A 7,024-nucleotide genomic window follows, 5' to 3' on the forward strand; every position below is an offset into this window, starting at 1 on the left:
GCTCTCTATGGACACAGTAGCAGGCTACAACACAGTAGCAGGCTACAACACAGACAGTGGACAGACATCCTCCTACGCCCCCCTTGTGGTAACTCTCTACATTACAGGCCTGGGATCAGGTTCCCGCTCTTATTTATTATAATGAAGACTAAACTGATCAGAGATCAGCACTCCCACAATGAAAGGCTTTGCTCCTACACTCTAGTGGAGGACTAGAGTAACTCCCTATGGCCCTCCCTCCCATACACTCTAGTGGAGGACTAGAGTAACTCCCCTATGGCCCCTCCCTCCCATACACTCTAGTGGAGGACCAGAGAACTCCCTATGGCCCTCCCTCCCATACACTCTAGTGGAGGACTAGAGTAACTCCCTTGCGGGCCCTCCCTCCCATACACTCTAGTGGAGGACTAGGAGTAGCTCTCATGGCCCCCTCCTCCCATATACTCTAGTGGAGGACCAGAGAATCCCCATGGGCCCTCCCTCCTATGGGCCCTCCCTCCCTATGGCCCCTTCCCTCCCTATGGCCCTCCTCCCATACACTCTAGTGGAGGACTAGAGCACCTCCCTGGCGGCCCTCCTCCCTATGGGCCTCCCTCCCTATGGCCCCTTCCTCCCTATGGCCCTCCCCTCCCATACACTCTAGTGGAGGACTAGAGTAACTCCCTGCGGGGCCCCTCCCTCCCTAAGGCCCCTCCCTCCCATATACTCTAGTGGAGGACTAGATTAACTCCCCATGGCCCTCCCCCTCCCATACACTCTAGTGGAGGACTAGAGTAACTCCCTATGGCCCCTCCCTCCCATACACTCTAGTGGAGGACTAGAGTAACTCCCTATGGCCCCTCCCTCCCATACACTCTAGTGGAGTGACTAGTGTAACTCCCTATGGCCCCTCCCTCCCATACACTCTAGTGGAGGACCAGAGTAACTCCCATGGCCCTCCTCCTCCCATACACTCTAGTGGAGGACTAGAGTAACTCCCTATGGCCCTCCCTCCCATACACTCTAGTGGAGGACTAGAGTAACTCCCTCATGGCCCTCCTCCATACACTCTAGTGGAGGACCAGAGTAACTCCCATGGCCCCTCCCATACACTCTAGTGGAGGACTAGGAGTAACTCCCCCAGGGGCCCCTCCCCTCCCATACACTCTAGTGGAGGACCAGAGTAGCTCCCTATGGCCCCTCCCTCCCATATACTCTAGTGGAGGACTAGAGTAACCTCCCATGGGCCCTCCCTCCCTATGGGCCCTCCTCCCATGGCCCCTTCCTCCCTATGGCCCCTCCTCCCATACACTCTAGTGGAGGACTAGAGTAACTCCCTATGGGTCTCCCTCCCTATGGGCCCCTCCTCCTATGGCCCCTTCCTCCTATGGCCCCTCCCTCCCCATACACTCTAGTGGGAGGACTAGAGTAACTCCCCAAGGGCCCCTCCCTCCCTAAGGCCCCTCCTCCCATATACCCAGTGGAGGACTAGAGTAACTCCCTATGGCCCTCCCCTCCCATACACCTAGTGGAGGACTAGAGCATGGCCCTCCCTCCCATACACTCTAGTGGGACCAGAGTAACTCCCTATGGCCCTCCTCCCATACACTCTAGTGGGAGGACTAGAGTAACTCCCTATGGCCCCCCCCTCCCATACACCAGTGGAGGACTAGGTAACCCCATCCTCCTCCCATATACTCTAGTGGAGGACTAGAGTAACTCCCTATGGGCCCTCCTCCCACACCTCTAGTGGAGGACTAGAGTAACTCCCTAAGGCCCTCCCTCCCATATACTCTAGTGGAGGACTAGAGTAACCCTATGGCCCCTTCCTCCCTATGGCCCTCCCCCTCCCTATGGGCTCCTCCTCCCATACACTCTAGTGGAGACTAGAGAACCCTAAGGCCCCTCCTCCCATATACTCTAGTGGAGGACTAGAGTAACTCCCCATGGCCCCTTCCTCCCTATGGCCCTCCCTCCCTATGGCCCCTCCTCCATACACTCTAGTGGAGGACTAGAGTAACTCCTCAAGGCCCCTCCCTCCCATATACTCTAGTGGAGGACTAGAGTAACTCCTATGGCCCCTTCCTCCCTATGTCCCCCCTCCCATACACTCTAGTGGAGACTCAGAGTAACTCCCTATGGCCCCTTCCTCCCTATGGCCCCCTCCCTCCCTATGGCCCCCTCCTCCCATACACTCTAGTGGAGGACTAGAGCACTCCCAAGGCCCCCCCTCCCATATACTCTAGTGGGAGGACCAGAGTAACTCCTCATGGCCCCTTCCTCCCTATGTCCCTCCCTCCCATACACACACTCTAGTGGGAGGACTAGAGTAACTCCCTATGGGCCCTCCCTCCCATACACTCTAGTGGAGGACTAGAGTAACTCCCTAGGGGCCCTCCCTCCCATACACTCTAGTGGAGGACTAGAGTAACTCCCTATGGCCCCTCCTCCCATACACTCTAGTGGAGGACTAGAGTAACTCCCTAAGGCCCTCCCCTCCCATACACTCTAGTGGAGGACTAGAGTAGCTCCCATGGCCCCTCCCCTCCTATGGCCCCTCCTCTCCATACACTCTAGTGGAGGACTAGAGTAACTCCCTATGGCCTCCCCCTCCTCCCATACACTCTTGTGGAGGACCAGAGTAGCTCCCCTTATGGCCCCTCCTCCCTATGGGCCCTCCCTCCCATGGGCCCTTCCTCCCTATGGGCCCTCCCTCCCTATGGGCCCTCCCCTCCCTATGGGCCCTTCCTCCCCATGGGCCCCCCTCCCATACACCCCCTAGTGGAGGACTAGAGTAACTCCCATGGGCCCTTCCTCCCTATGGCCCCTCCCTCCCTATGGCCCCTCCTCCCATACACCTAGTGGAGGACCAGAGTAGTTCCTCAGTGGGCCCCTTCCTCCCATGGCCCCTCCTCCCTATGGCCCCCTCCCTCCAATTTCCAGTGGAGGACTAGAGCAACTCCCCATGGGCCCTCCTCCCTAAGGCCCTCCCTCCCATATACTTCTAGTGGAGGACCAGAGTAACTCCCTCAAGGCCCTCCTCCCATACACTCTAGTGAGGACTAGAGTAACTCCCTAAGGCCCTCCTCCCATATACTCTAGTGGAGGACTAGAGTAACTCCCTATGGCTCCTCTCCTATGGCCCCTCCCTCCTATGGCCTCCCTCCCATACACTTCTAGTGGAGGACTAGAGTAACTCCCAAGGCCCTCCCTCCCATATACTCTAGTGAGGACTAGAGTAACTCCCTATGGCCCCTTCCTCCCTATGTCCCCTCCCTCCCATACACTCTAGTGGAGGACTAGAGTAACTCCCTATGGCCCCTTCCTCCTATGGCCTCCTCCCTATGGCCCCTCCCTCCATACACTCTAGTGGAGGACCAGAGTAACTCCCTAATGGCCCTTCCTCCCTATGTCCCTCCCTCCCATACACTCTAGTGGAGACTAGATAACCCTGCGGCCTCCCTCCCATACACTCTAGTGGAGACTAGAGTAACTCCCTATGGGCCCTCCCCTCCCATACACTCTAGTGGAGGACTAGAGTAACTCCCATGGCCCCTCCCCCTCCCATACACTCTAGTGGGAGGACTAGAGTAACTCCCCAAGGCCCCTCCTCCCATACACTCTAGTGGAGGACTAGAGTAACTCCCTATGGCCCCCCCTCCCATACACTTTAGTGGAGGACTAGAGTAACCCCATGGGCCCTCCCCTCCCATACACTCTAGTGGAGGACTAGAGTAACTCCCTAAGGCCTCTCCTTCCATAGCACTCAGTGGAGACTAGAGTAACTCCCTATGGGCCCTCCCTCCCATACACCTAGTGGAGGACCAGAGTAACTCCTCATGGCCCCTCCCTCCCATGGCCCCTCCTCCCATACACTCTAGTGGGAGGACTAGAGTAACTCCCTATGGGCTCCTCCCATACACTCTGTAGTGGGAGGACTAGAGTAACCCTCATGGCCCTCCTCCACATACACTCTAGTGGGAGGACCAGAGTAGCCCCTCATGGCCCTCCCTCCCTATGGCCCCCTCCTCCCATACACTCTAGTGGAGACTAGAGAGTAACTCCCTGGCCCCTCCCCTCCCATACACACTCTAGTGAGGAGGACTAGGTATGGGTTCTCCCTATGGGCCCTTCCTCCCTGGGCCCTCCCTCCCGGCCCCCTCCCTGCGGGCCATGGGCCTCCCTCCCCATGGGCCTCCCTCCCCTATGGGCCCTTCCTCCCTATGGGCCCTCCCTCCCTATGGGCCCTCCCCCCCCCTCCCTATGGGCCCTCCTCCCTGGGCCCTTCCTCCCTGGGCCCTCCTCCTGTACACTACACTTAGTGAGGACTAGAGCACCTCCCCATGGGCCCTTCCTCCCTATGGCCCCCTCCCTCCCTATGGCCCTCCTCCCATACACTCAGGAGGACTAGAGTAGCTCCTCTATGGGGCCCTTCCTCCCTATGGCCTCCTCCCTATGCCCTCCCTCCCATACACTCTAGTGGAGGACTAGAGTAGCTCCCTCAGTTTAAACGGTGTTGTACTGTGACGGGGCCAACTAGTTCATTGTCACACGTGGAACAGGAGGCCCCAGGACACAGTATATTTACACTGAGGACAAAACATTATGAACACTTGTTTCTTTCCGTGACATAGTCTGACCAGGTGATTTCAGGTGAAAGATATGATCCCTTATTGAAGTCACCTGTTAAATCCACTTCAGTCAGTCTTAGGTGAAGGGGAGGAGTCATGTTAAATCCACTTCAGTCAGTCTTAGGTGAAGGGAGGAGTCATGTTAAATCCACTTCAGTCAGTCTTAGGTGAAGGGGAGGAGTCATGTTAAATCCACTTCAGTCAGTCTTAGGTGAAGGGGAGGAGTCATGTTAAATCCACTTGTGTCAGTTCAGGTGAAGGGAGGGAGTCAGTCTTAGGTGAAGGGAGGAGTCATGTTAAATCCACTTCAGTCAGTCTTAGGGTGAAGGGAGGAGTCATGTTAAATCCACTTCAGTCAGTCTTAGGTGAAGGGGAGAGTCATGTTAAATCCACTTCAGTCAGTCTTAGGTGAAGGAGGAGCATTTAATAAAGAAGGATTTTTAAGAATTGGAGACATAGATTGTGTATGTGGGGGCCATTCAGAGGGTGAATGGGCAAGATAAAATATAAGTGTCTTTGAACAGGCGATAGTAGGTGTCAGGTGCACTGGTTTGAGTGTGTCAAGAACTGTAACGCTGTTGGGTTTTTCTACACTCAACAGTTTCCCTGCGTGTATCAAGAATGTTCCACCACCCAAAGGACATCCAGCGCTTGGGTGTCCAAGGTAAACAGAGCAGGCAAATCTCTATTTGACACGCGCACACACACACTGCAGAGCCTCCACCTATTTGGCCTTCTATCCTACCAAGTCCATGCTGGGACTAACATACTGGTCTACATTTTTTTTGTGTGTGTGTGCATACGTGATACGTGTGTGTGTGTGTGTGTGGTGTGTGTGTGGTGTGTGTGTGTGAGAGAGGTAATATACAGTGTTGTAACATGATGTGATTACTGAGTAGTGGGATGCTTTCTAAGCCCTCATTGATGTTAACAGTGAGCTGTTGCTATGGAGCTGGTTGTATTCACTGGGGCACAATGCTGCTGTTGCTATGGAGCTGGTTGTATTCACTGGGGCTAATGCTGCTGTTGCTATGGAGCTGGTTGTATCCACTTGGGCTGCTGTTGCTATGGAGCTGGTTGTATTCACTGGACACAATGCTGCTGTTGCCATGGAGCTGGTATGTATTCACTGGAGCTGGTTGTGAGCGGTTGGCACTGGGGCTAATGCTGTTGCTATGGAGCTGGTTGTATTCACTGGGGCTAATGTGCTGCTGTTGCTATGGAGCTGGTTGTATTCACTGGGGCTAATGCTGCTGTTGCTATTGAGCTTGTTGTTTTCACCGGAGCTGGCTAATGCTGTTGCTATGGAGCTGGTTCTATTCACTGGGGGCTGATGCTGCTGTTGCTATGGAGCTTGTTGTTTTTAATGCCGTTGTTGCTATGGAGCTGGTTGTATTCACTGGGGCTAATGCTGTTGCTATGGAGCTGGTTGTATTCAGCTGGGGCTAATGCTGCTGTTGCTATGGAGCTGGTTGTATTCTATGGAGCTGGTTGCATTCACTGGGGCTAATGCTGCTGTTGCTATGGGAGGTTGGTTGCATTCATTGGGGCTAATGCTGCTGTTGCTATGGAGGCACACAGCAGGAGACACAGGTCAGAATAGAATAGAAGTCATTTTCAGGATGAATATTTCCTCACGCATTGACTCTGTACAGTACACACTAAGAGAGGTAAATATTGTTATTTTTTATTTGACCTTTATTTAACTAGGTAGTCAGTTAAGAACAAATTTTATTTTCACGACGGCCTTTCGGGAACAGGGGTTAACTGCCGGGGCAGAACGATTTTTACCATTTCAGCTCAGGGATTCGCTCCAACAACCTTTCAGTTACTAGTCCAACGCCTAACCACTAGCTACCTGCCGCTCCATCAACCACTAGGCTACCTGCCGCCCTCCACTCTAACCACCAGGCTACCCTGCCGCTTCTTCCACTTCTAAACCACTAGGCTACCTAAGCGCCTTCCACTCTAATTCACTAGGCTACCTCCCCACTTCCTCCACTCTAACCACTAGGCTACCTCGCTTCTCCTCAACCATCAGGCTACCCTGCCGCCTCCACTCTAACCACTAGGCTACCCTGCCGCCTTCTCCACTCTAAATCCACTAGTCACCTGCCGCCTCCACTAGAATCCACTAGTCTTGCCGCCCCTCCACCCTAACCACTAGTCTACCCTGCAGCCTCTCCATTCTAACCATCAGTCTACCCTGGCCCCCCACTCTAACCACTAGGCTACCCTGCCGCCCCCTCCACTAACCACTAGGCTACCCTGCAGCCCCTCCACCTCTAACCACTAGTCACCTGCGCCTTCCACTTCTAACTCACTAGTCAAAATCTTGCCGCTCCACTTCTAACCACTAGGCTACTGCAGCTCCTCCACTCTAACCACTAGTCTACCCTCTAAGCGCCCTCCAC

The sequence above is a fragment of the Oncorhynchus nerka genome, unplaced genomic scaffold (genome assembly GCF_034236695.1).
Source record: "Oncorhynchus nerka isolate Pitt River unplaced genomic scaffold, Oner_Uvic_2.0 unplaced_scaffold_2592, whole genome shotgun sequence".
NCBI classification, from domain to species: domain Eukaryota; kingdom Metazoa; phylum Chordata; class Actinopteri; order Salmoniformes; family Salmonidae; genus Oncorhynchus; species Oncorhynchus nerka.